Source organism: Notolepis coatsorum (genome assembly GCF_963971535.1).
Source record: "Notolepis coatsorum genome assembly, chromosome: 3".
In the NCBI taxonomy this organism is placed as follows: Eukaryota; Metazoa; Chordata; class Actinopteri; order Aulopiformes; family Paralepididae; genus Notolepis; species Notolepis coatsorum.
Genome location: NC_140167.1, coordinates 104,778,242 through 104,801,106, shown reverse-complemented (window position 1 = coordinate 104,801,106; position 22,865 = coordinate 104,778,242). Strand labels below are relative to the sequence as shown.

The following is a 22,865-nucleotide window of genomic DNA, read 5'->3' as shown; positions in this document are numbered from 1 at the left end:
CAGAATACTTTTATACAAATGCTTCTTACTGTTACGCTCCAGAGACTGTGCTAGACAAGATAAGTATGAAATAACATAGTATAGCATGTAAATTAGAAGTAAAAATGAGGTCACAGTGTTCAGTATAGACATATGTACAATGTTCGATGCAGAATAGACGTAACTGAGTTACCATATAATATGCAATATACTATGCAGTGTACTAATATACAATATTATATAGTGCAAAGCAGAAATGGGATGAGGTACAATTTAGGTACAATTAACAGTAAGGTGTACGAGTTGTAGTGCAAATCCTTTATCAATAAATATCAAGTGTGTTTAGGTGATCTAAAGTGTGGAGAGTGGGTGCTGCAGTGTGTTGTTTGTTTAAAGTGAGTGTGTGCGTGTGGGTGTGTGTGCTGTGTGCATTTGATGGTTGTTGTGTAGTGTTAATTGTTCGTTGAGCACCCTGATGGCCTGGGGATAGAAGCTTCTTCTGAGTCTTTCTGTGCTCGCCTTGAGACTCCGGTATCGCTTGCCTGACCGCAGCAGTTCAAAGAGGCAGTTGTTCGGGTGGCTGGAGTCCTTGATGATTCTCTGAGCCTTACCCCTGCACCGGATAGGAAGGCAACATTATTGTCATTGAATGCATCGAGGCATCGAGACTGGCTCTGTGGGGGAGGAGCTCTTCCAAAGCAATCGCAAGCAGATCCGCTCGCCTAGTGTCCAGTAAACACGTGTTGTAACTGAGGGGTACAATTCCCTGACTGTATTAATAAGTATGGTATCATTAAACCACTACTGTCTTATGTACATTACTACTGGCCATACAGTACACAGGTATATGATGAGAACACCTCCACAATGACACAGTTCCACACAAAACTGGGTTTAAGAATATTTATTAGCAGCAATGATAGTACATAATATACTTTACTTAGGGTGCGCTTATAAGGCAAAAGAATGTGCGTAAGCAAATCAATAACGTATGTCCATTCTCATATTACGCAGGAGATAATGGATACAACCTGAATCGTAGGAATTATATCTATGGTACAATAGCAAGGCAGCGGGAGATACTGGTAGGGTCCCTCCGGTTGTAGGCCAGCAGGGGGAGGAAATGTTCGAATGCAAACTCTGGATCAACGGGGAATCAATAAGCTCCAGCTACGGGGGCGGTACATTACTCCCTTGATCAGCAGACGAAAGCAGCAGCTGTAATCCAGGTATGCGTGCAGCATAGGTGAAAGCCAGCCAGCCTCTCCAAGAGACGGGCTCGAGTGATGTTCCTCACGGGTAAATCCCACACAGTAGTGGGGTGTAGACGATTCTCCTCCGCTCCAACAGGACCAAAGCAATATAATAATAATCCAGCCGGAAAAGGGCTCTGCATTCACCGGTGTAGATTCTCCGGTGCGCGGTACTTCCCATTAACTAGGTCGAACTTGACGTTATTCTACTAAGCTCTGATACTTTACTATCAATTCGCACGCGGTCTCAATGCTCTATTTGGGGCCAAACGGGCCCTACTTCACCGCACGTTGTATCGTGGGTGAGGCTTCACTTGGGTAACTCGAACTACTTCTGTATTCACCTGCGCCATATTTATACGTTAGGCGAACAAACTAGTACCAGCTTTATTCCTGTCTCATATCCTTGCGCAGAGCCGTTCATGTCCAGGCAAGTCTGTGTCAGTGACTTTGAACCAGACCTTGGGGGTATGGCAATGGCGCCTAAGGGACCGCTGTCCAATAGGAGAACGAAATATTATGGTCTGTACTAGGTTAAAGGGATATTCCGTGTATATGTACAAGGAATACACAAGGGATATCAAACGATATACAAATATTATGCAATATATATCAATCAATAAATATATATATTCGGTTTAATCTGATCCTTCGTAACAGCCGCCTCCTAATTAGTCCCACCTAATTAGATAAGCAGAGACAGATTAACCGCACTGTCCACTACTCAATGTCTGTTGTGAGGGTAGGGCAGTTCACAAAGTCAGGGGGTCATGGTCGTCATCAAGAGTGTCGGGGAGCCTTGGCAACTCTATTAGCCTCGCCACGGGCCGGGTGTATATCCGCCCTTGGACGAGCACTTCTGCCGCTCTGACCTTTCCGTCGGCACCAGTGATCACTTTGCTTACGCGGCCGGCCGGCCACATAGCTCGGGGTAGTGACTGGTCTATGATCATGACGACTGGACGGGATGAAGGGGGGCTTAGGAGGAAGCGGGCCTGAGACTGCTTTGATCTGTGCTTGGCTGTGCCTCCTCCTCCTCCGTCTGTTTCTCTTGTTTGCTCTGTACCCCGTCTGAGGAGGGGCCGGTTCTGGCCGCCCCGTCAAGGAGTCGCTTGGGGTGCTAGGTTCGAGGTCAGCTACGTCTGGAGCGCAGCTGAGGGGGGTGGAGTTCCGAACTCCCTCTTGTGCCCACGGTTCTCTCACAGGCCTCTCGCTTAATGTCAATAGCCTCTCAACGGGCTGTACGAGGGAGTGGCCGGTGTCGCTCGCCTTTGTGTGTAGGCAGCGTGTAGACGTGGGTTGACTGTCAAGTCCGTAGAGGGGGCCCTGGAGCGTCCATCCCAGTCGGGTCTGAACCGCGACTGGGCATCCTTTGGGTCCGATGTGGGCCGCCTCAATTGGGAGAATGAGGTCCGCGTGGTCGGAGCCGATGAGCAGGGTCGGTGTGGCGCCGTCGATAAGCGGTATAGGTAGTTGACGTAGGTGCACATACTTCGCCATCAGCTGTGGGATGGGGTAGGTGTACTGAGACAGGCCTATGTCGTGGCTGGTGAAGACGTTGGTTATACTATACTGCTTCTCGGGCTGGTCCACCGCTGCTATCTTGAAGGAGACCTTTTCACCTTTTATGGTCTTCTGGTCCCTTCTGATGGTGCGTATTGTCATGGTACCTTTGGCACCCCGCAGGCCCAACTGCGGAGGAGAGTCTTTTCAGACCCATCGTCCAGGACGGCGTAAGTGTCCAGGACCTTGTCCTCGTAGCTCAGGAGCACTCTGACCACTTTGATGAGCACTCGGGGGGTCCCGCTATGCTGGTCAATGTGGAGCACTCCTGTGCTTTGGATCGTCTGGGGTGGTGCCGACTCGCGGTCGTCCGAGTAGCACCGTGACTCCCAGTGTCTGCTGTAGCAGTCGGAACAGTAGGGAGCGGTCTGGTGGATCTTCGGTACTGGTGCCACCGCCTCGGCATGGTACATTACCGCGACGGGCCCACTCTGTTGTCCTGGCTGACGCTTGTTGATGTCATGCAGGACCTCCAAGTGGGTGCCGCCGCACCTGCCGCACTTCTTCTTCAAGCGGCACGCAGCTGCCATGTGGCTGCACGCGCAGCGGAAGCAGCGGCGGTGGTCCTTGATCCACTGACTCACCTCATCCGTGGTCAGCTTCTTGAAATCGTCGCATTGATACAGCGATGTCACAGCGATGTTCACAGTACTGGCATTCAATCTTCCACTCCTCTTTCGTCGAGGGGGTGTCGTGGTTCTTGTGCTGCGGTACTGATTCGGCTTGGTGCATAACGGTCACCGACCGGCGGTTATCATTTAATCCCCGAGGTCCTGGTCTTGGGCTTGGTCCACTCCATACGAACGTGTCCAGTCGTAGGCTGCTGACCTCCCTGGCGAGGAAGTCAGACAAGTCTAGGAGGGATGCCTCTGGACCGTTGGGGTCGCGGTGGTCTCTCTGCCGCCGAAAACGCTCTTGTCGGGCGGGAGGGAGCTTCTCTAATATTCTCTCTACATTAGAGTTAGCGTACAGTTCGTATATCCCCTTTTCCTTTTGGGCCCCCAGCATCCCTACCAGGGACTGTACCTTGATAGAGAGGTCATCCAATGCTCTGTTGTCTCTGGCTGGGGGGAGACGGTCAATGTCTCTTATCTCCTGTATCACGTAGTCCCATATGCATCCATAACGTTGGTCGAGGGCTACTAGAGCCGCGGTGTATGGGGTAGTAGAGTTGGAATATGCCAGCGCTATATTGTGCGCTCTGGGCACCTTCAGGTGCTTGAGTAGGATAGCATACTTGTACGTTTCATCCGGTACATCGGACATCATTGTCACTAAGCACATTCGTAGCTCTGTGTACTGTGCTCTGTTCTCGTGTGTGAAGTCCGGGAACGTCGGTGTGCCAAGGTACGATGCCATGGATGGCTGGCACATCGGTGAGCGTTGGGGGAGAGGCCTCCTGGGCGAGTCTCCCCGTGCGTGTCGTCTTGGGCTGGTACTTGGTGGGTACCGAAGGTCGGGTACCCAGGTGCTGTTCCTCGGGGCTGGCGGTGGGCTGTACTGGACCTCCTGGTCCAGAGTAGGTTGCTGCTGGTCGGGGCTGTACTGGGCCTCCTGGTCCAGAGTACGTTGCTGCTGGTCGGGGCTGTACTGGGCCTCCTGGTCCAGAGTACGTTGCTGCTGGTCGGCTTGACATTCCTCCTCTTCCTCCTCCTCTTCCTCTGCTAGGTCCTGGAGTCTTCTGTTCAGTCTCTCGGCGTGGTCCGGTTCTTCCCGGTTGCTGGGTCTCGTATGGACCGGCCGGGGAGGGGGCTCGGAGACGTGGACAGGATCCTCCTGTTGGCGGGGTCCCGGGTCGCTTGGTCGGGTAGGGGAATGTGCCCTAGACCCTTGTCGTGACGATCTCCGGGAGCTCCGTGCGGAGTGAGGGGGTGTCGCCATGGTAATCAATTTGTCCATCAGCTGCGCCTGCAGCCGGTCGCGCTCTGCCTCGCGCTGGGCATGGGCGGCTTCGCGCACTGCTTCGCGCTGGGCATTGGCGGCGTCGCACTGCGCATTGGCGCTGGCATGGGCGGCGTCGCGCTGTGCATTGGCGGCGGCGTGCTGCGCCTCGGCGCGGCTTCTTTCAATGTTCTCTTCCGTCTGGAGGCGTCTGGTCTCCAGTCTTATGCGGTCGTCTTCACTCCTTTGGTGCGCCTGGAAGCGCTCTTGCTCGGTTGCAGAATGTTCGCGTTCACTGAGGGCTTGCGCTTGGCGTTGCGCGTGAAGGCGCTCTCGTTCGTCTGCAGCTTGTTCGCGCTCTCTCGTCTGTTGCGCTTGGAGTCGATCGCGTTCAGTGGAGGCTGCCAGGGTGGCGATGAGTGCCTGCGCCAGCATCTTGTCCGCTTCGCTGGGGGAAGACACAGGCGGAGGTGATCGGCTTCTGGCAGTGCTCGTTGGAGATCCGTTCTCCTGTCGCGCTCCGAGGAGATCCATCTCCTGGGTGTGCGTCTCTTCTGGTAGTGGGTCGGGTTCCGTCCCTGGAGCGCTTTCTTTATCCTGGAGCTCTCCGGGGACTACCTCGTTGGCGTCGGCGGGGGGTAAAGTCATGTCATGTCCCTCCTGGTCCCCCCCGTGAGCTTGGTCAGTTACGTTAGAACCCACTAGGGTCTCTACTGGCGGGGTCGCCTGGTCGTTAGGGTTTGGCATACTTTTACTATCCGCTTTAGTTACTTTATCCGTATTTAACTTCCTTTTAAAGCTAGGTATTGGACTGACAACGTAGTCCTCTAGGTGAAGAGGTGGCTGCCGTCTGCGCTCCGGGCGATCTAGCTTAGGAGAACCGTTTGTGGAGTGTTCATCATCGGCCATGTTAATATTAATATTATATTAATATTACGCTAATTACCCTCCGGCTTGAAGGACCAATTGTAACTGAGGGGTACAATTCCCTGACTGTATTAATAAGTATGGTATCATTAAACCACTACTGTCTTATGTACATTACTACTGGCCATACAGTACACAGGTATATGATGAGAACACCTCCACAATGACACGGTTCCACACAAAACTGGGTTTAAGAATATTTATTAGCAGCAATGATAGTACATAATATACTTTACTTAGGGTGCGCTTATAAGGCAAAAGAATGTGCGTAAGCAAATCAATAACGTATGTCCATTCTCATATTACGCAGGAGATAATGGATACAACCTGAATCTTAGGAATTATATCTATGGTACAATAGCAAGGCAGCGGGAGATACTGGTAGGGTCCCTCCGGTTGTAGGCCAGCAGGGGGAGGAAATGTTCGAATGCAAACTCTGGATCAACGGGGAATCAATAAGCTCCAGCTACGGGGGCGGTACATTACTCCCTTGATCAGCAGACGAAAGCAGCAGCTGTAATCCAGGTATGCGTGCAGCATAGGTGAAAGCCAGCCAGCCTCTCCAAGAGACGGGCTCGAGTGATGTTCCTCACGGGTAAATCCCACACAGTAGTGGGGTGTAGACGATTCTCCTCCGCTCCAACAGGACCAAAGCAATATAATAATAATCCAGCCGGAAAAGGGCTCTGCATTCACCGGTGTAGATTCTCCGGTGCGCGGTACTTCCCATTAACTAGGTCGAACTTGACGTTATTCTACTAAGCTCTGATACTTTACTATCAATTCGCACGCGGTCTCAATGCTCTATTTAGATGCACGGTTGCTCACTTCACTTGGTCGTTGACTCGTGATGAAGGCTTTACGTTTGAGGGTAACACGTTTCTAGGTTAACTCGTTCGAGAGTAACTTGACTTTAGGCTAAGTGCTGCTGTCTCAATGCTCTATTTGGGGCCAAACGGGCCGTACTTCACCGCACGTTGTATCGTGGGTGAGGCTTCACTTGGGTAACTCAAACTACTTCTGTATTCACCTGCGCCATATTTATACGTTAGGAGAACAAACTAGTACCAGCTTTATTCCTGTCTCATATCCTTGCGCAGAGCCGTTCATGTCCAGGCAAGTCTGTGTCAGTGACTTTGAACCAGACCTTGGGGGTATGGCAATGGCGCCTAAGGGACCGCTGTCCAATAGGAGAACGAAATATTATGTACAAGGAATACACAAGGGATATCAAACGATATACAAATATGCAATATATATCAATCAATAAATATATATATTCGGTTTAATCTGATCCTTTGTAACACGTGTAATTACATATAAACTTTTAATCGCGATCGTCGATGGGATCATTGGAATTATTCTTTTTGGATTACCTTCTGGCTACGGTAAGGACCCCCTATGTCTATTTTACCGAACGTGGAACATGTTTATGTAACTATCACAGTGGCTTACTGTACCGGTCATAAACAGGGCTTTTTCTAACTATCGGATTTTCAGGGTAAGACTACACCCCCCCTACACCAGTATTTGGGGGTTCAGGGAATCAACCAGAACGATTCGGGCTTATTGCACATAAAGCATCCTATCTCGCAATCTATGGAAAAAGACTGGATTATTTCGGAAATGGGCGATGTTCAGCGTGTAATAAACTACAAACTACAGTGTGTTGAAACAAAAGCCTTTTTACATGCTGTACTGCAAATAGTGTCTGTCAAATGAGCCATACCATTTCCCCATAGCTATAATATAGAATATACAAATAGCTCTGCAAAGGTCATGAATTATCACGAAAACAGTCACAAAAAGCCAGCCTACTAACCACAGGATGCGCGGCCAGCGTGGCAGAGAAAGAGTTAAAGTGGGTGACATCATTTTAAAAGCGATCATTCTACTATTTCCAGGATGTTTCAGGTTTGAAGTGATTAATTTGGGAAATCTAGTGGCAGATTTTGTCAAACCTGAACCAAATTCTAAAACTATTCTGAACAAAAATAAATAAAAGAGATTTCAAGACTTAGTACAGTATGTGACCATATAATTAATCATGTGCCATCATACTTTTATCAGTTGAGATCGTACTGTATAGTTGTTGTTTTTGTTGTTGTTGTTGGTGTTTGCTGGAGCTTGTGAGAGAGGAGTGTTATGGGAAGCATCTTCTGCTGATCTGCCGGCAGGGCAATGAACACATGAACCAATCACGCTGCAGTATTCCCAGGGGGGAAGGAATAATTTCCAAGTCAATGCCTCCGCTATAGCCCTGTATGTTATGCTAGCTAATCACAGAGTTAATCATCAATCTATAATGACTGGGGATAGGCTACTGGCTCATGTGATGTCTTGGTGTCCACATTCCATTGACTTATTACTCTACATTATTAGACAAAACAAGACGCCATTCAATTCAGTTTAAACTGTTATTTGTTTTATTTATGTGGCTGCTAATGTATTAGTGTATTTGCATGATCTTTTGGTGTTGCCTGATCAGAGCGTTTGCCTTGGGAAAGATTAGCACACTGATTGGGCCACAAAGTGATTAAAATCTTGAACCCTTGCCACCATCTGTCGCAAAGACAGATCAGCAGAGTCCGGTAAACAACGTGGAGGAGGTATTGCCTTCATGTTTAACAAAAATTGGAGTGATCCAACGAACGTGAAGGAATTATCCAACCACTGCTCCCCAGAACTGGAATATATAACTGTTGAATGCCCATTAGTAAACCGAGGTCTGATTGATTATCCCTTAACTCATTGGTCCGAATCCCAGCTTCAAGCATGGGCCCTGCGAAGCTTGGGGACGTCTAGGACTCAATTTGTGTCTATAAATTTCAGGGCTTAAACTCAGCCGACCTCGGCTCACACCTTGGCACTCCCCGTCCCCCCCAGTCATACAGATGATTGATTGGAGTTGCGGGTAGAGTTTACTTTTCTTTATTTTGCTTTAATCTACTTGGTTGGCCGTATTACCACTGTATAGCATTACTTGATAAAACCAGGTTTATCAGAATCTACCTTTAGTCCTTAATGCATAATCATAAGTCTCCTTTTACTCCGTAGGGATAAAGCCTATTATTCTATTTTACATCATTAATCAAAAAATGCATGGGGTGAAGTTACAATGCAAAACACATTTCATGCTTACCCGGTCGTCTGGTCAGAAGAAAGGATACGAATCATATTTATAAAGAGGTAATTTTAATTAGAAAAAGCTAGTTACAAAAAGATACTGAAGTGGAAAGCACCCAATCCAGTTTAAAATATGCACAGAACAAAACATCTCATCTCTGCACGGCTTGTGCCCCGTGTCTGGCAGCATTCTTCTCATCTCTCAAAAAAGTCTGTAGGCACCATTCTTCTTCTCTCTCCAGCTCCGTGTAAAATTCTGGCTCTTGAAAGGGCAACCGTCCCTTTTATATCCATCTTACAATATTTCCGATTGGTCTAAAACCAGTGAAGTCACAGGCTGTCACTTTTGTTTAGCAAACCAGAGTACAATACGTAATTCGTATGAGCTCCTCCTTCTTGGTACTAACGTTACTTCTCGTTACCTAGTGGTTTTTAAGTAACAAAAAGTCCCTTATTCCTTCAGAACAGACAACTGCTTTGTCTGTGGGGATCACGTGATTTCGTACCATGTACGAGGCCTCTCCAGTATCTCTTAAGGATCCCTCCAGACAAACAGTTTTTACACATTATTCTGTTAGTATTATTCTCTACTGATACTCAATTTATAAGCATGCCATTTTGAAAACTTTTACTGTACACATCAAACATTTAATTGTTATATAGTTTCTTTTTTAAGATCTCCCTCTATAGATTCAAGACTCTGTTTTTCAACCAGCAACCCTTCCGTCTGAAAGGGTTAACATTTCAGCTCCCTATCTCCTTTGCTGGGGCCCACATTCCGCAGGTTGCCTCCCTTCTGCATGTGGTCTGTGAAGAACAGACCCTTCTTATGGAGATTTTAAAGGCTCAGTTCCATTTGTTTTTAAGTAGAGCCAGCATAAAGCTATCCTCCAGAGTTCAGTTTAAAGATTATACTGGTCACATAGGAACGACTCAGGATGTCATTGTCCAAGAGTGTCACTTGTTCTGTGACACTTTACACCCCCTCTGTCATCCTGGTCGGTCATTTTCCATTGTCTTAATAGCGTCTGTACTGGGGGACGAGATGGCGATTGTGGGGTCACGTGGCTGTGACTCTCCACACCCCCTCTGCCATCTTGGTACCTTGTTACCCTGGTAGCCGGCGGGAAGACTTGCATCTGTTGTTCCCGGCCGATGCACCCAGGCTGTTGTCGTCTTCGTCATCTTGGTCATCTTGGTCATCTTGGTCATCTTGGGGTCACCCCCTCTGACCTCTTGGTTTTCCCCCATAGTTTGAGGTAGGTTGATTTGTCACTTCTCGGGCGACCCCCACGGGTTCCCGAGAATTGTAGCAGCAGTCCTCTATTGAAGTGTGGTTGGCCTGGTCGTGTGACCCTGTCCGTAGGCCTCGCAGGACATCACAGATACAGTCCACAGAGGACTAATTTCTCTTCTCTCTTTCAGGTCCATTCAGGGCTCTCGTCGCCCTGTAACCTGGGTCCAGGCCGATGTCTCTCTGTCCGGTCTGGGAGGTCTAGGAGGTCTAGATGAGGACCTTGAGGATGCTCTGGAGCTTGACCTATCGTGCGACCCTGTCCGTAGGCCTCGCAGGACATCACAGATACAGTCCACAGAGGACTCATTTCTTTTCTCTCTTTCAGGTCCATTCAGGGCTCTCGTCGCCCTGTAACCTGGGTCCAGGCCGATGTCTCTCTGTCCGGTCTGGGAGGTCTAGGAGGTCTGGGAGGTCTGGGAGGTCTGGGAGGTCTGGGAGGTCTGGGAGGTCTAGATGAGGACCCTGAGGATGCTCTGTAGCTTGACCTATCCCGGTCTTCCTCCATTTCCGATTTCTGACCTGAGTCAGTATATTCCTTCTTGCCATTCGCTGCGTCGTCCACTGACTTCGGGGGACAGCCCCCCCTGTCTAAGAATGCGGCACTGGTTCAGGTTTTGTCCCTTTACCAGCGCACCTTTACCAGCCCACATTGTTCACAGGCCTTTCGGACTGTTATCGTTCTTTGTTTGGCTTTATGTATGAGAATGTTGTTAGTTCTCAGGTATACCAACATCCTCCTACTTCCGGCATGTCCAGGGTTATCATATACCTGTCTGATCATGTGAGTAGCCTCGTCCTGTTAGCAATGGCTAGTTAGCCTGCTATTCGCTCCTATTCGCAATGGCTATTTCAGCCTGCTCGCAATGGCTATTTCAGCCTGCTATTCGCAATGGCTATTTCAGCCTGCTATTCGCAATGGCTATTTCAGCCTGCTATTCGCAATGGCTATTTCAGCCTGCTATTCGCAATGGCTATTTCAGCCTGCTATTCGCAATGGCTATTTCAGCCTGCTATTTGCAATGGCTATTTCAGCCTGCTATTCACAAAGTAGAGTTTTTTCTACTTAAGTTCTGACTTTAAGTAAGCATTTAGTTACTTCAAGTCATGAGTAAACCTTTTTACCGTATTTCACAAAAATATACTTTAATTGTGATTCTTTCTTTAAGTAGAACCTTCTACGTTTTTGACTGTAAGAAAACATTACGTAACTTTTTAGTCATGAGTAACCGCTACTTCAAGTCGTTACTTATCAACCCTCTCTTGTTCCTGATAGATTTTTTACCAATATACTTTTGGCTGTCTGCTGCGCTCTGCAGACCATCTACGTCACCAGTGTTCCAGATCTCGAACATTAGGAAGAGTCTTGGTTGGAGAGGTTCTGCCGATAAGACCAATCTTGAGTAAGGTTGACTCAAATCTGTAACTAATTCTACTCCAGAGACACCTGACAGCAGTTATTTCAGTTAATATTCTTTCGGCTGTTGATACCTATTTAATTAGTATACAGCCCAACTCACTTGAACTCATGTTCTAAGCCCCGGAACCTCCAATCCGTTTTGACAGACCTATAAACCAGTGACTTGGCCGCCTAAGCACCACAGCGTCCTGTATGCTGAGGCTTCCAAGTCTCCACAAATCTGATAGGCCCGTCGGATACAGAGACCCTGATGCTCGCTCTGTCCCCCCGCGTCAAGGTGCTAAGCTCGATGAGAGTTTGCAGAGTCTCAATTTGTTACCCATAGGCGCTGGTGAGTGTACATCTCATGCAGCTGATATGGTTGGTAGGGTGCTAACCTACCAAATGGTTGCTGTCAGGAAATCCCTTCTGAATGAAATAGATTACAAATTCACTTTACTTTACTCTGGGTTTAGAGCAAGGACGGACATCTTTACATATTATACTTAAAATATATACAAAATGCATGTAGTATTCTATGTCATGTTCCTTCCTAAATGACAATAACACTACATATTCTTCCTCTTGACAGATGAGCGGTATGTCAAGTGCAGTTTTCACTTGCTTGAGTGTCACGTGTCAGGGCCCCCGAAGGTAATTTCTCCCTTTGTTGCCCTCATCCCTGCTTGCTGTTCTGGGGTTAGTTTCTCCCCCATGTTTCTCCCGTCAAGTGCAGGTTGCACTAGCTTGAGTGTCATGTGTCAGGGCCCCAGAAGGTAATTTCTCCCTTTGTTGCCCCTATCTCTGCTTGCTGCTCGGGGGTTAGTGCGGCCTACTCGTCTGGAGGTAGGTATAGGTAATTCTTCTTCCGGGATTTGAATTCCTCCCTTGTTGCCTTCCTTTCTGCTTGCTGTTCTGGGGTTAATGCGGCCCACTCGTCTGGAGGTAGGTATATGTAATTCTTCTTCCGGGATTTGAATTCCTCCCTTGTTGCCTTCCTTTCTGCTTGCTGTTCTGGGGTTAATCCGGCCCACTCGTCTGGAGGTAGGTATATGTAATTCTTCTTCCTTGTTCTCTCCTTGGTTGTTTTCGGGGGAGGCTCCTGGGAGGCCCCCCTTTTGTCAGATAGCATTATGACTTGGTCATACAGCCTACACTCGATACGTAGCTGGTCTTGTGACCATGCTGCGCATCGGGCTGCCAGTAGGTTACCCCCTGGGACTCCTCCGAATAGCTTTTCAAGCAGAAAGCATGATCCCTGCATGGGTGTTCCATTCATGACTGATTCGGCTGCAACACTGAGAGACATGCTCCCGTCTCGCACCTGTGGGATCAGTCTTTCCACCATGTTATCCCCTGGATCTTGACCGGGGGTGCTTACTCCTCTTTCCATCCGTTGCGCCATTGAGGCCCTTTCGGGGATCTCCAGTCTTTTGAGATGTCTCAAGATGCGAACTAGCTTCTCTTGTGCTAGCTTTGGTTGTGCCAGCTCCTCCTGAGCTAGCATTGGTCGCTAGCTCTGGCTACTTCGCCTGCTGTTAGCTCCTGGCTTTGTTAGCCTGTGGTGAGCTAGTTAGCTTCCGTCTGGCTACGGCCAGCTCATGGGTGTTAGCACTGGCTTGTTAGCCGATGTCGTGCTAGTCAGCTTCCGTTTGGCCAGCTCATGGGTCTTCCGTCTGGCTAGGGCCAGCTCATGGGTGTTAGCACTGGCTTGTTAGCCGATGTAGTGCTAGTTAGCTTCCGTCTGGCCAGCTCATGGGTCTTCCGTCTGGCTAGGGCCAGCTCATGGGTGTTAGCACTGGCTTGTTAGCCGATGTAGTGCTAGTTAGCTTCCGTCTGGCCAGCTCATGGGTCTTCCGTCTGGCTAGGGCCAGCTCATGGGTGTTAGCACTGGCTTGTTAGCCGATGTAGTGCTAGTTAGCTTCCGTCTGGCCAGCTCATGGGTCTTCCGTCTGGCTAGGGCCAGCTCATGGGTGTTAGCACTGGCTTGTTAGCCGATGTAGTGCTAGTTAGCTTCCGTCTGGCCAGCTCATGGGTCTTCCGTCTTGCTAGGGCCAGCTCATGGGTGTTAGCACTGGCTTGTTAGCCGATGTAGTGCTAGTTAGCTTGCAGTTCTGTGAACGGTCTTTTTGACTGCGCTTCACATCCAGTCTCTCCTTACAAACAGTGTCTTTGGGCTAGGGAGCCCTCGCCTTTCTGTGAACGGTCGTTTTGACTTCGCTTCACATCCAGCTCCCCCTCCTTACAAACAGTGTCTTTGGGCTAGGGAGCCCTCGCCTTTCTGTGAACGGTCGTTTTGACTTCGCTTCACATCCAGCTCCCCCTCCTTACAAACAGTGTCTTTGGGCTAGGGAGCCCTCGCCTTTCTGTGAACGGTCGTTTTGACTTCGCTTCACATCCAGCTCCCCCTCCTTACAAACGGTGTCTTTGGGCTAGGGAGCCCTCGCCTTGGGTAGGGCCAGTTCGCTTCCTGTGGGCAAAGCACGAAATTATGTTGCACTTGTAACTCCCCCCAGAGCTCTATAAACATTATGTTACCCTTTAGTTGTGAGTAAACGTTGCTTTAATCACCAAGATAGAGCTTTCTATTCATTTGTGATATCCCCGAGTAGAGCCTTCCACTCGAGTCGCCAGTAGAGCTTTCTACTTTAATTTTAGCCAATCTGTGATTTAATTTTACTCCAGAGGCTTTTGACAGTAGTCCTGTCTTCTTCGGCCGTTTAGCACCTATTTTGGTTAGTATAAATGCACATCGCCAGGGACGCCATGTTGAATGCCCATTAGTAAACCGAGGTCTGATTGATTATCCCTTAACTCATTGGTCCGAATCCCAGCTTCAAGCATGGGCCCTGCGAAGCTTGGGGACGTCTAGGACTCAATTTGTGTCTATAAATTTCAGGGCTTAAACTCAGCCGACCTCGGCTCACACCTTGGCACTCCCCGTCCCCCCCAGTCATACAGATGATTGATTGGAGTTGCGGGTAGAGTTTACTTTTCTTTATTTTGCTTTAATCTACTTGGTTGGCCGTATTACCACTGTATAGCATTACTTGATAAAACCAGGTTTATCAGAATCTACCTTTAGTCCTTAATGCATAATCATAAGTCTCCTTTTACTCCGTAGGGATAAAGCCTATTATTCTATTTTACATCATTAATCAAAAAATGCATGGGGTGAAGTTACAATGCAAAACACATTTCATGCTTACCCGGTCGTCTGGTCAGAAGAAAGGATACGAATCATATTTATAAAGAGGTAATTTTAATTAGAAAAAGCTAGTTACAAAAAGATACTGAAGTGGAAAGCACCCAATCCAGTTTAAAATATGCACAGAACAAAACATCTCATCTCTGCACGGCTTGTGCCCCGTGTCTGGCAGCATTCTTCTCATCTCTCAAAAAAGTCTGTAGGCACCATTCTTCTTCTCTCTCCAGCTCCGTGTAAAATTCTGGCTCTTGAAAGGGCAACCGTCCCTTTTATATCCATCTTACAATATTTCCGATTGGTCTAAAACCAGTGAAGTCACAGGCTGTCACTTTTGTTTAGCAAACCAGAGTACAATACGTAATTCGTATGAGCTCCTCCTTCTTGGTACTAACGTTACTTCTCGTTACCTAGTGGTTTTTAAGTAACAAAAAGTCCCTTATTCCTTCAGAACAGACAACTGCTTTGTCTGTGGGGATCACGTGATTTCGTACCATGTACGAGGCCTCTCCAGTATCTCTTAAGGATCCCTCCAGACAAACAGTTTTTACACATTATTCTGTTAGTATTATTCTCTACTGATACTCAATTTATAAGCATGCCATTTTGAAAACTTTTACTGTACACATCAAACATTTAATTGTTATATAGTTTCTTTTTTAAGATCTCCCTCTATAGATTCAAGACTCTGTTTTTCAACCAGCAACCCTTCCGTCTGAAAGGGTTAACATTTCAGCTCCCTATCTCCTTTGCTGGGGCCCACATTCCGCAGGTTGCCTCCCTTCTGCATGTGGTCTGTGAAGAACAGACCCTTCTTATGGAGATTTTAAAGGCTCAGTTCCATTTGTTTTTAAGTAGAGCCAGCATAAAGCTATCCTCCAGAGTTCAGTTTAAAGATTATACTGGTCACATAGGAACGACTCAGGATGTCATTGTCCAAGAGTGTCACTTGTTCTGTGACACTTTACAATAACCATCAAGTGTCGTCCTTTCTTCCTCCCGAGGGAGTTAACGGCGATCGTCCTGATCGGAGTGTATATTCCACCGCAAGCCAGCAACAAGGTTGCGCTCTCCAGACTACACGACGAGGTAAATAGAATACAAGTGGCTAACGTTAACGCCACCATTTTGGTACTGGGAGATTTCAATAGCGCCAATCTGAGAAAGGTATTGGCTGATTTCTATCAGCATGTGACTTGCAACACCAGAGGCGGTAACATCCTAGATCACTGTTACACGCAATTTAAAGGTGGCTACAAGGCTCATTCTGATAGTGGCTTTGGTAAATCAGATCACGCGTCAATTTTTCTTTCACCAAAGTACAAACAGAGAATTAAAAGTACTCCCGTAGTCTCGCGAGAGGTGCAGAAATGGGATCTGACGTCAGAAGAGACGATCCGGTCAGTGTTTCACCACACAGACTGGATTGTGTTCCGCGACACAGATAACATTAATGCCTACACGGAGACAGTGCTGGACTATGTTTGTACTAGGGTGAAAGAAACAATCCCCACTACCAAAATGAAAGTTTACCCAAATCAAAAACCCTGGGTAGACAAATCCGTCCGTGAAGCTCTGAGAGAGCGCACCAAAGCATACAATGACGGCCTAGTGGCAGGCAACATGAATGACCACAAGGTGGCGCGACACAACGTAAGGAGGACAGTGTCAGAGGCCAAACGGCGCTACAGGGATAAAATTGAACTCCAGTTTGAACAAGCTGACTCTAGAGCTATGTGGCAGGGGCTCAAAACGATGACAGACTACAAAGGCGCCTCCCTCAAACTGAACAGTGACATCTCCTTAGCAAACGACCTCAATACCTTCTATGCGAGGTTTGATGCTGGTAATAACAACACCAGCTCACAAGCCTCGGCAATGGGGGGGGGGGGGTCGGCTGCTGATGGAGGCGCAGTGTTCAGGGTAACAGAGCATGAGGTGAGGCGGACCTTTAAAAAAGTGAATATCAGGAAGGCAGCAGGTCCGGACAGCATCCCCAGCCGCGTCCTAAAAGTCTGTGCCGACCAACTGGCCCCAGTATTCACTGACATATTTAACCTGTCCTTAGAACAGGCTGTCATCCCCACCTGCCTGAAGAAGTCCACTATTATCCCTGTACCCAAAAAATCCAAGCCTGCTTGCCTCAACGACTACCGCCCTGTAGCTCTCACCTCCATAGCCATGAAGTGCTTTGAGAAGCTAGTAAAGGGCTACATCTGCTCCTCCCTCCCCATCAACATGGACCCCCTGCAATTTGCATACCGCCCCAACAGGTCCACGGAGGACGCCATATCCCATGTGCTGCACACAGCAGCATCACACCTGGACAAGAGGCAGGGGAACTATGTGAGAATGCTATTCATCGACTACAGCTCGGCATTCAATACCATAGTCCCCTCCATACTCATAGCCAAGCTCAGGGACCTGGGCTTGGGCTATGACCTCTGCCAGTGGGTCTTGGACTTCCTGACTGGCAGACCCCAGGTGGTGAGAGCAGGCAACTGCACCTCCTCATCCATCACCCTCAACATAGGGGCCCCCCAGGGCTGTGTTCTGAGTCCCCTCCTCTACTCCCTGTACACACACGACTGTGTGGCTCAGCGGAGTAGCAATACAATCGTCAAATTTGCTGACGACACAGTGGTGGTGGGCCTGATCTCTGCCAACGACGAGAGGGCCTACCTGGAAGAGGTCAAGGTCCTGGCGGGATGGTGCCAGGAAAACAGCCTCTTCCTGAACGTCAGCAAAACAAAGGAGATGATTGTGGACTTCAGGAGGTCGGGGGTCAAGGACTACAGCCCCCTCAGCATCGACGGGGCACCGGTTGAGAGAGTCAACAGCTTCAAGTACCTCGGAGCCTACATATCCGAGGACTTGACATGGACCACACACATTAACAGTGTGGTGAAGAAGGCACGACAACGCCTCTACTTCCTCAGGCGCCTAAGGAAGTTCCAAGTCAGCCAGAAGATCCTTAAGAACTTCTACTCATGTACAATAGAGAGCATCTTGACCGGCAACATCACCTCCTGGTTTGGGAATAGCACTGCAAAAGACCGAAGCAGACTACAAAGAGTGACACGTGCAGCCGAACGCACAATTGGAGGGGGGCTCCCCACCCTCCAGAACATTTACTACAAGCGTTGCAAGGGCAAGGCTAAGAGAATCATTAAAGACTCCAGTCACCCGAACAACTGCCTCTTTGAACTGCTGCGGTCAGGCAAGCGATACCGGAGTCTCAAGGCGAGCACAGAAAGACTCAGAAGTAGCTTCTATCCCCAGGCCATCAGGCTGCTAAACGAACAATGAATGAACACTACACAACAACAACCACCAAACGCACATAGCACACACATCCACACGCACACACTCACTTTAAACAAACACACTGTAGCACCCACTCCACACACTTATAGCACACACCCACTTTAAACAAACACACTGTAGCACCCACTCCCCACACTTTATATTTATGGATGAAGGATTGCACTACAACTCGTACACCTTACTGTAAATTGTACCTAAAATTGTACCTCATCCCATTTCTGCTTTGCACTAGATAGTACTGTACATTAGTACACTGCATAGTATTGTGTATTGTATATTATATGGTAACTCAGAACATTGTACATATGTCTATACCGAACACTGTGACCTCATTTTCTTCTTCTAAATTCATGCTATATTATGTTATTATGTTATTTGATACTATCTTGTCTAGCACAGTCTCTGGAGCGTAACAGTAAGAAGCATTTTGTATGAAAGTATTCTGTACTTCTGTATGACAACTATTAAAGAACTTGAACCATGGTTAGGCTATGCATCTGGCTGTCATGCTATTATGTCCTGCCAAAACAAGGAGTGGCTTCCTGGGACCATAATTACTTAAACAAGGGGTGAAAACAGTGTTTGCAATGTTTAGATCTGTGTTTGCTCTCAACAATATGCTGTTGTCACAGCATGCAGTGCCTAAATATGATGAATATTCAGCACAGCCTACTTAAACCCTATATGTCTGTCAGACAGGCTTGCTTTATACTCTCACTGCTTTCTGTGATGAAAGACAAAGAAAACGTGCCACTCATGCAAAACTAGACATTTGCTGTCGAGTTTGCACCGCAAATTTGAAAAGAAAACTATTTGACTTATATCGCATTCACATGAAGGATCTGTCATGGTGGTGGTGCCGGTGGGGTGAACCCACAATATTCCCCACATGCTTCGGGGATATAATGAGTAAAAATGTGTAAAACTCACTATCGAATACTATTGAAGTTACTGGGTATCTTAACGCCTTGCTTATAAAATATGTTCACTTATTTCCAAAGCATGTACTTTAGAATAAAAAAAAATAGTCACACATTCACTTATTTCAAATGCACTTTGAAACATTTACTTTTCATGTACTTTGAGCATTGAACATCAGGAAACGTTTGTACTGTACTTGCTTTTATACTTTCACTGCTTTCTGACAGACAGTTGTTTCTTATAGACTACCACCACATGATGAAGGTGTCATCCTTCCTCCTCCTCCTCCTCCTCCTTCACTTGCCCTCTGCTGTGTTGCCTTGCACACTTCCCTGTGCAGCATGGGGTCCATAATCTGATGGGAGTCATTTGTTGTGTGTCTGAGTGTTACACAGCATTTGTTGTGAAGATGTATGGGGCTGGCGGATTGGAACCAGTGAGGCAGCAGGGCCCCAGAGATTGACCCCATCTGTTTGTAGCCTGGTTACATAGGCATAGACTCATCACAATGTGGTCCCCAAGGTCCCCAGACTCCCCCCTCCCACACCCACTCTCTTTGTCTTCCCATTTGCTCTTCTTTTGTCTTGTGAGTGGAAGAGGACAGGGGTGGGGGAAGAGGGGGGGGGGGGGGGGGGCGTGTAATGCTAGGGGGGAGAGTGCAGCCCTAGAGAGGATGGGAGGGGTGGGGGTACCAGGGCAACTAGCACTGCCACAGTGTTAATGGAGGCAATGTCCATGAAAAAAGAACCCAGTGGAAGTGACGCTTCCTGGGCATGTTTTATGCTTGCGTGAGCATAAGGCTGGGCTGGGGCAAGGGCAGGGCGGGGAGCCCTGGGAGAGAGAGAGGGAGGGGAGGGAGGGAGGGAGGGAGGGAGGGAGGGAGGGAGGGAGGGAGGGAGGGAGGGCGGGCAGAAAGAGGCTAGCTACCGTAGGTTGCTATGTTTTGTTTGGACTTTCAACCATGTGCCAGTGACAGAGTGCTCAGCTATCAATGGGAGTTGCGTGTTTTGCCCTGTGTTTGATAGGACCACCCTGGACCAAAACATGTGAGTAAGGCCAACTGTAAGGCCCTCTCCTAATCCTTCTGGCTGCTGTATGGTAGAGGACTGCACCGTTGTAATGATCTGTGTCTTTGGGTGTTTGTTGAAGCGTTACTGTAGGGAGTGCACTGCTAAGGGGAAGTGGTACAGTAGGATTACATCTTTTCTCAAATGTATGGCTTGCTTTGTTTTGACCCACTGTTGAGTAAATAGGAAGATAAGAATGGATTTATTGATGCTGTGGTCTGCTTTTGTTGAGGCACAATGAACACCCTGTAGTTTGTACAACATACATGTGCATTATCCCCCCCACCCCCTGTTTCCTGCGGACAGTAGTTGGCTCTTGTGAAACGGGTCAGTATCAAGTCTGTTTGGCAAGTCCTGTTTACATTGTAACCTACCCATGTGGTTGAAAGGTTACATCAGATTCCAGTGATTCAAGATTCAAGAGATTTATTCGTCACATACACACTACACGAGACATGTAGTGAAATGAAGGTGGCCATGCCCGCCTTGATTGTGCAAAGAATACAAATAATAAAATAGAATAATAAAATAGAATAGATAATAAAATAGACATGATAAAAAAGTACTAAGATAAAATACAATACAATGCTAAGCTTTACACAGAGGCACGGCGTGTTCATGTTAAAACACTTGACCAGATGAACGAAAAAGACGAGATGACAAGACAAGAACGGTTTCTACTTCACTTCACTAAACTATCCATTTGACTCTAAAGTTTAGATTGTATAGGCTAGCCGCTTAGGCTACATCTAATTCTAAGTTAGCTATCAGTGGAATGACATTAGTTCCTACACTTTATCATATTCCTTATGTCTTTATTTGTAACGCTAAAGTAAATCCTTAAAGAGAAAGATGTACTACATGGACAGTTAAATAGATAAAGAAACATTGTAGTGATGCTCCATCTGTGGCTTATTCAGCAGCTCTTCACACATCGACCACAAAGGGAGCATGGAGACAGTGTGGGTGTATCTACAGTCCTCCCCTTGTCTTATCTTATCCTTCAGAAGGACCTTTTTCTCCACCTTTTCAGTTCCTTTTCCAATTAATGCAGCCTGATGTGCCAAGCATCCTGATAGGGTTGCCTCTGGCTGCAAGTGGCCTTATTTAGCATGTATGAATATTCATTTGTTTGGAATAATTGTTTCATCGCGTGTGTGTTGTTAATGCTTGTCACAGGGATGTATCTACAGTATAATGCAACCAATTGTATGGGCATAATTTGCACATGATTATGTTCAGAATAGCAGGAGCCCCTTGATTGCCACTTATTGTTAAGACATACTGTAGTACTGTATGCATACAATCAATGATTACAATTCACATGTGTTGCCATCTTTCCGATCTTTTGACTTTTAGCGTTCCTTATCTTTTTACTTTGTTGAGTGTAACGCATTTAAAGTAATGCAGTACAACACAATATATTTTTTGTTAATTGTTGATAACATTTATTATTATTTTTCACCTGTGACGACTCATTGGCCTTGGCTCATTTTATGTGAAGAACATGTAAAAGAACACATTTTCATTGAGTGCACACTGTGTAGGCTACCCACCCTACACATTTATATTACATACACTGGACCCAAAAGTGTGGAAACAAAGTGAATGTGGTCAAAATTAAACAAAAATAAAATGTTATCACACGAAACAAATAGCACTTTTATAGATAAATGTGATCTAGCAGGGGTGAATGGCAAATTTGAATCATATATGCTGTTTTGAGATAAAGTTAATATCTGTTAAGTATTTTTACATAAATTGGTTCATTGTTTTAAAATACCAATAGTATTGTGGGCCCATCAGACCCAGGGTATTGGGTGAGTAACACAAACACCACACAGGGGTTAAGCAATGTTACTTTTTGCCTTCTGTTACTTCTGTCCCTGCTTTCCTACAGGATTTAATTAATTTAATACATCGGTTCCACACCACTCAAATCATTTAGTCAAAACACGAATTAAACTAATCTGGACGCATTATTTTCCAACAAGTATAATCCAAAGGCCTTGTTTTGTTTTTCTTTCCAGTGTAGTAGTGTGAGTCACACCGGATTCTGGATCAGGTTGGTTTCCCAGTGGGTGGGATGGAGACAGTCTCCTAAACCCCAGCCCAGACACGTTCCTTTGGAGTGGTTCAAACATAACAAAGACACAGCTCCATGTAATGCCTCTAAAGGGGTGTGACATTGGATTTGACCTTCATGTAGCAAAACCCTTTTCGCTTGTAAAAGGCATCATCCTCAAATAACCTTGGTCTACAGCTGCGTGACCCTGCACTCCACATCGCATTATGCCACAGTCGCTCTTTAAATATTTATAGGACCTCACACTGAATGGAAATCAATCGAGTTTTCTTCCAAAATTAGGTATTTGCCATTTGAAAAATGTGACACGTATACCACTAGGAAATGACTGCTAGCATGAAAGTAAACTTGTGGAATAATATTGAAGTTATTGGGTATCTTAACACCTTGTTCATCAAAGAGTTGCACATATCAATGTCTGCACTTTTAGAAATATTGAGAGACTCGTCTTTTTTCAAAACATGTAATAGAGTTTTGGCCCCACTGGTGCATTTGACACAAAGGAACACATCCTATGTTGAACTTCAGAATTCCATAGCGCTGGGATATTATTATAGCCTGGACACAGTGGGCCAGAAGGGAGGGGCCTACTTCTGTTAACCAACAAGGCGAGAATAATACAGCATGTCTGCTTGTGTGTGCAAACTGTGCATGTATCACATGTGTGTGTGTGTTGGTAGGTGTGTCCTATAATTAATTTTCTCAAACAAGGGCAATTTGCGCATGCTGTGTACATACACATTTCTTTGAAGGTGTTATATAGAGCTACACTCCTCCTAGTCCATCAGCAATTTTAGTTTTTGTGGACCAAGACTTTTTTTGTCAATTTCTTTTTTT

At 46.9% G+C, this 22,865-nt stretch overlaps 1 protein-coding gene across 2 annotated transcripts in view; it reads left to right on the top strand.

The window, feature by feature from the left end:
• LOC311225527 (E3 ubiquitin-protein ligase Midline-1) overlaps window positions 1-22,865 on the top strand; it is a 214,324-nt gene that overhangs the window by 71,208 nt on the left and 120,251 nt on the right. Inside the window, exon 1 of one of the 2 annotated variants that reach the window (XM_084310856.1) lies at window positions 19,845-19,921. The exons of the other annotated variant lie outside the window; for it this stretch is intronic. The gene's annotated coding sequence lies outside the window, so the exon portion shown is untranslated. Of the gene's footprint in view, window positions 1-19,844; window positions 19,922-22,865 lie in introns of those variants that run through there. 2 annotated transcript variants of the gene reach the window in all.